Consider the following 7744-nt stretch of genomic DNA (forward strand, 5'->3'; position numbering starts at 1 on the left):
GTATGATTCAGTGAGCAGAGGAATCAGGAGACCTGGATTCTAATAATAGTCTTGCTAAATCTTGTACATTATGTAGCTTTCCTGGGTAAGAACACGCTTCCTATGGATGATTTTAAACACAGACTTTTTCCACAAAGAAATTTCAGTGCTTCTCTGAATTAATGTGCTTATGTAGATTACCCATGCAAATAACTTAATAGTTTCCTTAGAAATTCTTAAAAAATAATAAAATAAAATCAAACACCTTCACTGTGCTTGAACTTATGGATCCATTGCTTGTAATACAATAGGCAGATTTATGGACAAATCAAACATGGAATTGCAGACAGCTTTTATTTCAGGAGAAGGAGTATGTCTGCCCATACAGGATGCAGAAGGCTGGAAAGGGCTAATGTCTCCATGTCCTGCTGGGGGAATCATGACGTGATTAGTGAGGTATTGATAATAATTCAAACTGTTTGGAGAGACTAATTTTAATCTAGAGAGACAGTCTCCCTAGACTAATGATAATGATCCTTTCTCATGTCCAAAACCCAAATGAGTTTTAGAGAAGTACTAGTGCTTGCTTGCACCAGTTTGAAACATCAGACTCGGTACTGGTGCTACGTCTTTGCCATTACTTCCCAAACTCACTCATTCTGTATTAAGCACCAAGAGAGACTCTTCAGAGTGCAATTCACATCACCATATCAGGCTCCCATTCTAAATGACACTCTACAAGACTCTCTATTTTTCTGCTGACTGTAAGAAAAACCTAGATGGTTGGTCCTCTTGAGCCTTGTGAATATGCCTGCAGCGCTTCTCTTTCTAATATGCAAGTTGCTGACTTCAATTAAGTACGGGACGCACTGTAGCCCACTTCCTGATGTATTAATATGTCCATTCACTCCTAACAGGACTTCTCTTTGCAATGGAGGCATTTGGCAAAGAAATATAAAGAAGCTAGTGCTGATGGCATGTTCCTCTTTTGGAAACAATGCTGGAAACAACCACCAGCAATACCACGTTCAGGTCTGTTAATTAAATACTACATACATTGGTGGGATCCAAATAGGCATGCCAACCTTGCTAATATGATGATGTTCTATTTCTCAGAAAGTAAAAATCTTATCTTTATTTCGACAAAGTTCTCTTCTCAAATGATTAAATTCATATATTAAAGAAGCATCACTTTCAGCAAAACACACTGAGTTTTCTCTCAATAAAAATTTGTTCTTGTTTAGTAAAATTGAAGAGAGAATGCACAAGGCTATTTTCATTAGCATATTGCATACTTGCTTTTTTGTAGATTGAGTCCCTTTTCAGATGCCTACACTCATCAGTGTGTTCACACCAAAGGCAGTCTCAGGCCACCTCCTAGAGGACTCAGGACAGACTTGAGAGCCCTGTGGAAATTTAAGCTCAAGACAGTGATCAGAAGACCTATAGTGAGAAGATCTCACATGTCTTCTCCTTACCAAAACTTGAGAGAAGGTATGTCCCCAGCTTGAACATAGTCCAAGGACAAAAAAGGTTGGCTTTGTATGCTTCCCTACTTAGTGCACATCTTTAAACTCCTTAAACGAATATTATTTATGGGCACAGTCAACTTTAAACATTAAGCAGATCTTTCTACATAAAATCCAGGTACTTTTCAAGTCTTGTGTTCAACTGTTTTCTTAATCCAAAAAGAACAGGATAAAACAGGGCAGGGTTGAGAACAAATGTCTGAAAAAGTATGTGTTTAATAATAAAACACTTAGCCATGTTACTCTGTATGGCCTTAGAGGACCTCATTCTTTGATAGAATTAATTTGAACAGCTTTCTCACTTAAGCAGAGCAGCATGCCATGACCTCTGCACATCACTTCAGTTTGCACTTGTATATGCACCCCACTCTGGATGCTTTATGCAGGATGAATTGCCCTTGGAAAATACAATGCAAAAAGTGAAATAGGCTGGGATTGAAAATACTGAGATTGATTCCTTTATGCCTTTATCAAACACATCATTTACTTTTAAAACTTACAGTAACAGGCATGTCTTAAAGGAATATCTTAAAGGAAAAGATAGACAGTAAGCCCTGTGAAAATGTTTATTTCTGTCTATGGAAAGGAGAGACAGACCCTGGTTAGCTGATTTGAAGTTGTTTCAAAAGCAACACTCCTTTTCTATATACAATGTAGAAATATATACATTTCCATTGCTTTTTATCTAAAAAGAGACTGACTTCAGCCATTATTTTAGCAAAAAGACAGAGTTCTCTGCACACTCAGCTTGTTGTGAGGTCACCTTTATGCTTTTTGTCAAATATAATTAGTGAAACATAATCAATGGATATTGAAACAATGGAAAACAAGGGGAAAATTCAATGTTTATAACTCATTGGACTCTATGTAGGATGCATTGCAAGTGAGTATCTCTAATGTGAAAATGTCATAATCAGTCAAAATGTTACCAAGATCCTTATATAGAAGAATGCTATGGCAATATAACCCATGAAGAAATCAATGATTTTCTAGGTAAAATACCAGACCAATAACCTAGATATTAGATTTTATTTCAAACTCTTTCAGAGGTATAACTTTTGTTCTCCTTCTTTCTATATCTTGGTGAGCTGCTTAACTTGTGTCACTTTTGGTGTGCTCTCAATTAATACATCAGTATCTACATACACAGACCACAGCCAGCTCTCACAAATCCTTATCATCTAATTTTCAACTGACCAATTAATAAGACTTAACAGAGTTCAGTGGTCAATGCACCAGCCACTTATTTGGAATTTACGGATTGCCAGCCATCTGCAGAGCACAGCTTGTGAACCAATGTACTTGGCAGCATCAAAAGAAGCATATCTGCATCAAGGTATTATGAGGTTAGATTCATGAATATGTGTAAGTATATCATAACCCAGTCTGAAAAGTGTAGTTAGAAATATAAAGTTTTATTACAAGGGGAATACTGAATTGAGAGTCTAAGCCATTTTAAAGAAGATCTACTTGCTTCATATCAGAAGTAGCATGAGTGTGACCACAGTGCTGGCAGTTGCCCAGGACAACAGAATGCAAGGTGCAATAAGGAACAGTTCTGGCAAGACTCTAGCAAATGAATTCTGATGAATCCACCTGTGGTGAGCTAGGGCATTATCCCTCGTTTTTCTTTCTTTAACCTAAGTTTACCTTCTCCGTGAAAGGGATAGCTTATGAAATATATTTCCAATTCCCACTCTCTACAGTATGGAAAAATCCCCTTCTCCAAATAGTAGCAAAACCAGAGATAAAGCCCTAAGTGGTTTAGTCTAACACAGGATGTCAAGAAGCCAACAAAATAGGGCAGCTCTGAAAAGAAAAAATACAAGCTGTATCAGGCAAGGCACTCCAACTTAAATAAATCTGGGTTTACCAGGGGGTAGAAAAGAGAATAAAGACAGAGGATGCCTACTGCCATTTGCCCTATGCAGTGCAGCAATCAGGATCATGAGACTAACAAAGATTGCGCAGCTTCTCAATTCCCAGGGCAGCTGCATCAGGCCAAGAGACAACATGAAATACTAATGCCACTCTCAAGGCCATTGGTGAGATGTCATTTGTAACATTTCTGGTCAAGTGTGTTTATAAAAGCTGAGTTTAAATGGAAAAGTACAGAAAAAAGGTTACTAGAAAGACCAGGAAAAGGAAGAGTTTATCTTATGAAAAAAATCTAAAGAAAAAAGAGTAAGAAAAACATAAGCTTGTTTCTCTAGATAATAATCTGGAGTGAACATTACAGAATGATAACTATTTAGACTTATGTATAAAGGAGCAGACACTGAACATTAAGAAGTGAGTATAAACTGGTCCTGAATGCCCCTGAGCTGGAGATTAGAAAGTATCTAACCAACAAAGGAATGAGCTTTCACGGTACACTTCCAAAAAGGGGTACTGACAGAAAGAGGGCTACTGATTCCAAATGCAGCTTGATCAGTTAACAAAAAGGTGCACATAACTTGGTCTGTGGACTCAGTGGCTTGGAAATCTCCTCTACTCCAGTACTTCTAATTTGAACCAAGACTCACATATCTAATAATTATGCTGAGTGTAAAAGATTAATTGCCATGCTTATTCCTGCGTCTAATAGCTTTAACTTGGCTTTTTTCATCGTAATTTTATAACAAGTTCTTTTTGCTTGCTATTGCCATTCTCCATTGTTTTTGGATGTGTCTGTTATAAACCTGTTTTGCCTGGGCTTGTCACTGTCATTGCCAGTGACAACAGGATATGAAAAGCTAAGAAGAAAATGTTCTCATTTATTTCCTTGACTAAGCAGATTATTTACAGATTATTTCCCACATCCTAGTTTTCCCTCAACTCTGTGGCCTCAGTCACCTTTGAAATGATCTGATGCCCTGGCAAGTGAAAGAGAGGGTCTCTAGAGATCCAGCATTTTCTACAAACTGCTGCCATTAATGCTTGTATGCTCAGGTAAACACTAAGAATAGGTTATCCAAACTACAGTCCTGCTTTTCTATTTTGGCCAAGTGAAGGTATGTGGAAAATTTGAATGCTACAATCAGATAAGGATTGAAACTCGAAGCAGTGAACCAGTGTACGAATCACTGAGAATTTCCCACTGAATCTTCACTTTTGAAAGTACCAGGAAAGCCTTAGGGGAAACTATTGAGAGATACACAGACACTTCAACTAATTCAGACCGATTCTTAACATGCAGAAACCATGCAGATGTCTAACTTTCACAGCAAAGAGAGTTTGTTGCTTTTGGCTTCCAAATGAAGCCCTCTCCATGGCCATAAGCCCTATTAAGACTTGTATCTGTTCTTTGAAATCATGGCTAGAAAAATGAAAAATTGTCACAAACTCTGACCCAGATCCAATTACATCCAGCAGACAACAACAGCAAACTTTTAGACTAGGTAACCCCTTCTCTGGAAGGACTGTTTGGGATACCTTTCTGGAAATTGCTGGCCCTTCTTGTCTACAGAGCAATGGTGTGAGCTGGAGACTGAAACAAAGAATTCATTGACATAGACTATGCTGCTAAAATATTTTTAGTTTTCTTTTTAATTATTGCTTGATAGAAATGGAAAAAAATGCTTACACTCTCCTCTGAATTGTTTTTGTCGTGATCAAAAGACATAGACTGGATCACTCTTTCTGTTCCTCTACAGTTCAGAGACGGTAGCTCTGAAACAGACCATTCCATAAATTTATTGTGTTCAAAGAAGGAACTACATTTGTTTCATGTAATAGGAAATCAGATAGCTAAAAGACATAAATCAAGCAATTAGTTCAGCCAGTCTAAACCACATTTGAACAAAGACCTGCCATACTAGCCTAATGTAGGAAAACAAAAGGACTCTTAAGACGAAGAATCCACAATAGAATATTGGTTTACTGGAATCTTTAATAAGACTAATATTTGAGTATGCTGGGAATAGTGTAAGTGGAAGAAAGAAAAAAAACATGCAGAAACTACAAGTGAAAATCAAACATTTTCTGCCAGACTGCATTTTCCCATCTTGGAAAAATCCGGATGCTTGTGATTATAATTTTGGATGAGATGTGCTTAAAAATAGACACTGTTTGACCGTCTCACCGGCCTTGAATAAGTGGAATTTTTAAGGTTTTCTATAGCTCTTTGATGTCTCTTTATATACTAAGGCTGTGATTTCTGCTGACTTTTATTCAATTATATTTAACACTAACTCCATTTGTACTGACAATCATATAAAAAACCCAAGAAGCTGTTCTCTGATATTTGTCAAGTAAATTTGTTTTTTAATATATATATCTGGACTACCCTTTTTTTTTTTGATTGTATTTTAATGTTGTGCCACCATCTTGTTTCCGTAACTATTTAACAACGTCAGTGAATGCAACATCTGTCAAAAATGTCAAATGTAATAGTGACCAATCTGTATTTGTCATCCTTGTCATCATACTAGTGAAATTTGCTTTTCATGAATGCTCTCCAAAGCCAACACATACTAAACATGATTTCAGTATCTCAATAAGCATGTGTAAATAAATGGCAAATACCACATAAATATTTCCTACACATGCATGTAGCATATGAGAACTAGGCATTTTAAACAACATCCTAATTATTGCTCTTCTCTTTCAGAAAACGGAAAGACATTCTTCCTGAAGAATGGCTTATTTCTAGTGTACTTCTTTGGTTCAAAGGTTTCAGCAGGTGATATCTGAGCAACTGCTCTGCAAAAGATTTATGAGGTTATCACTCCCTGTCCAAAGTCAAGCAAACCCAACTCCCTATCAATGTAACTTAAGATTTCAGACTTCTTTTTGGGCATATATATTGAAGAGGATGCAGATCTTCCCTTCAGGCTGGAATTCTATTACTGCCAAAGTAGATATCCAGCATGAAAAATATTAGCTAACAGAGCCGCAATTCATAACTTAAACCACAGCAGACTGCAAAAGTGCTCTTTGCATTGTATCTGTGAGACCAATTGTTACGGATCCGTACATAACATGACCGATACTCTATTAAAAAACAGTCATATGTTTGAATGCATAGTCCATGGTCCTCAACGCTCCTGCATGAGGTTATCAAACAGATTCTAATTAATAACAGAAATACAGTTCACCAGTGTAAACTGTTTTGTACCAATAACCTAGAAACTGCTAAAAACTCTGCATAATGTAACTTGTATCTGTACAGCATCTGTTTCTCCAGTGATATGGGGCGTTATATTTTACCAGACATAGAAACTGCATAGAAACCCCACAGAAAAAGGGGCCACCCCTTTGCTACCCTCAGTTCTAGCTGTAAGCCATCTCTCCCTGGTGCAGATGGATAACTGCTCCTTGAATAAACAGGTGGAGATGTCGTGCCAACTGCTTGCGCATCCAGGTAGGGCCTTGTTACATCTCATGACCTAACAACTTACATCCACTCACTCCCACGGGAGCTGCAACCAACGCTCATAGGGCAGTAGCCGCAACATACTGTTCAGTTTGCCTGGATGAGACCCAAAAACCCACCTGCGGCCAGGACGGTGGGGTGGTGGCTATTGCAGGACCGTTCTGCCCAGCCCCCCACTGTGGCTGCCCCCCCAGCCCAGGGAGCTGCACGGGAGACACGGTGCCCCACTGCACCCCTGCCCCCTGTGGTGGGCTGCCCTGAGACCAACCCGCCGGGCACCCCTCTCACAGGGACACAACATCCCCCAGTCTCCTCACAGGCACCCCTAGTTCCCCTCACACAGCCACACAGAGCTCCCTCATGCACACACACCCCTGGTCCCCTCACAGGTACCCCTGGTCCCCTCATATACCTGCACTGAGCTCCCTCACACACATAGCCCCCTGGTCCCCTCACAGGCACCCCTGGTCCCCTCATATACCTGCACCAAGCTCCCTCACGCACATACCCCCCTGGTCCCCTCACACACACCCCTGGTCCCCTCACACACACCCCTGGTCCCCTCACAGGCACCTCTGGTTCCCCTCACAGGCACCTCTGGTTCCCCTCACAGGCACCTCTGGTTCCCCTCACACACACCCCTGGTCCCCCTCACACAGCCGCACTGAGCTCCCTCACGCACATACCCCCCTGGCCCCCTCACAGGCACCCCTGGTCCCCTCACATACACCCCTGGTCCCCTCATAGTCACCCCTGGTCCCCTCACAGGCACCCCAAGTCCCCTCACATACCCCCCTGGTCCCCTCACAGTCACCCCTGGTTCTCTTCACAGTCACCCCTGGTTCCCCTCACACACCCACACTGAGCTCCCTCACGCACA

At 40.3% G+C, this 7744-nt stretch overlaps 1 protein-coding gene across 2 annotated transcripts in view; it reads right to left on the reverse strand.

The window, feature by feature from the left end:
• RAB3C (RAB3C, member RAS oncogene family) overlaps nucleotides 1-7744 on the reverse strand; it is a 139192-nt gene that overhangs the window by 131221 nt on the left and 227 nt on the right. Inside the window, exon 1 of one of the 2 annotated variants that reach the window (XM_014965037.1) lies at nucleotides 1275-1325. The exons of the other annotated variant lie outside the window; for it this stretch is intronic. The gene's annotated coding sequence lies outside the window, so the exon portion shown is untranslated. Of the gene's footprint in view, nucleotides 1-1274; nucleotides 1326-7744 lie in introns of those variants that run through there. 2 annotated transcript variants of the gene reach the window in all.

This window comes from Calidris pugnax, unplaced genomic scaffold (assembly GCF_001431845.1).
Source record: "Calidris pugnax isolate Ruff unplaced genomic scaffold, ASM143184v1 scaffold273, whole genome shotgun sequence".
NCBI lineage: Eukaryota > Metazoa > Chordata > Aves > Charadriiformes > Scolopacidae > Calidris > Calidris pugnax.